The 1779-nt window shown below is 41.4% G+C and overlaps 1 non-coding gene across 1 annotated transcript; it reads right to left on the bottom strand.

Annotated features, from left to right (window-relative positions):
* Positions 1-211: 211 nt before the first annotated feature.
* LOC134960201 (U2 spliceosomal RNA) lies at positions 212-401 on the bottom strand. The gene has a single exon (XR_010187718.1). It is a non-coding gene; the product is annotated as a U2 spliceosomal RNA (small nuclear RNA).
* Positions 402-1779: the final 1378 nt, after the last annotated feature.

The following is a 1779-nucleotide window of genomic DNA, read 5'->3' as shown; positions in this document are numbered from 1 at the left end:
GACACAAAATGCAACATTGCAGAGCAGATTTTAACTCCCTATATCAGTTATTACATTTTAAAAGATAATAATATTCCTGAATGCAAAGGTGCACCAAAGTAATCCTTTTGTAAATTGACAAATTTAGGTGGTGCAAGACATTGCAAAACGGACACGCAAGCATACTTAAAGATGAAAAGCAGCAATTGTCTATTTTTGGATGACAGAATAGGAAAGGTGCATCGGTCCTGGAAGTACTTCAATACTTGGTCAAAGCGTGGAGTGGACAGAGCAAGGTCTTTTCCCATCTCCATTTTCTAAAAATATATTTAATATATGGACCCCAGGTAGGGAGCCTATCAGATATTAAACTTATAAGAACAGATACTACACTTGATCTTAGCCAAAAGCATCAGCGGCATACATGTCTGCTTTCCAGTCTGTCAAAGTCGAAAAATATCGTGATTCACAATGCCTTGTACTAACCCCAATGCACATGCCCGCTGCTCGTGCACCCACTCCCCCGTGCGTACGCATCCCCTCAGGTTGCATAAGGGACGCTCCGACGTCTCCTGCGCATGGAGATGTGTATTTACGGCAGAGTTTGTGAGAGTTTAGCGAGCGACTCGATCGCAACATATTTAATCTATATAGTGTGTTTTGTAGATAATATTTCCCTTAACAATGTCAGCAAGTATGTTTAGTGTAAATGGTTCGTGGACATGGGGATTCCTCTTTGCATGATATGAAGGGTCAGACAAAGTTTGAACGGTGGTGTTTAGTGTCTAACTGAAGAGTATTTTAATAGTAACATTTCAGTGTTGGTTAGGAAGAGATTGTTCGCTCCTGCGTGTAGTTATGTTTAAATGAAGTTTACGGACATTCACTGTATTTGCAGTTTATTACACATGCGGCGGGAATCCTGAGGATACCTCCCACCTAAGCAGTTGGAAGTAGGCACAGCCCACCTGTTCGAATCCACCTATGACCTTTTGTTATAATGCAGAGACACATTCCTATGTCCAATGAACAATAAGATTGTAGGGCCCATTGTATTGTACTGTATGCTGTGTATATAAAGGCCACCCTTGCCGGACCAGGACTCACTCTCTCTCTCATCAACATTTATCTACCTGATAATTGGAGGACTGGATCCGGGTTGCGCAAGCGAGTATTCCCACGTGTGTAAGTTTCTCTGTAGCCATTGTGTTATTCATTTTGTTATTCTTTGTGTACGCCATTCGTTCTCATTTTGTTATCCTTTAAGTGTTTGCCATTTATTCTTTTTGTATTTTATTCTGTTTTCTATCGTTCGCTATTGTTCACATTTATTTCTCGTTATTCTGTTTAGATATTGATGTTAGGTTTGTAGTGTATAACCTGTAACTGTTTTCCCCTTTTATATATATACTAAAGAATCTTCATAGAAGGTGTTGGAACCTTACCAGGTCTCGTGTGTTTCACCAGTTATTATAAAGGGTTTCTGAGCATCTCAATTGCTCAAACAGCTTTCATATTATCAAGGTCAATAAGCGTTACATTGTGGTAATATTACAGTACTAAGGATTACAGTATAAACATACCCTTACAGTGTGTTGTTAACAAGGTTTACTGTTTTTCATTCATACGATCGTCAGCGCCGCTCGTATCCCACTCTCACGGTACAGCGTCTGCTATGCCAGTAGCGTACCATTACGGTACTCGGGCCGCCTATAGCGTGCTCGATACTAAGCGTAAGCCCGTGAGCGTACGTGCCGCTCGTGCGTCGCGCCCACGGCCTAGCGTCTGCTACGCTAAGTG

Source organism: Pseudophryne corroboree, chromosome 1, assembly GCF_028390025.1.
Source record: "Pseudophryne corroboree isolate aPseCor3 chromosome 1, aPseCor3.hap2, whole genome shotgun sequence".
In the NCBI taxonomy this organism is placed as follows: Eukaryota; Metazoa; Chordata; class Amphibia; order Anura; family Myobatrachidae; genus Pseudophryne; species Pseudophryne corroboree.
The sequence above is the reverse complement of the archived record's forward strand: the minus strand, read 5'-3'. Positions and strand labels throughout refer to the sequence as shown.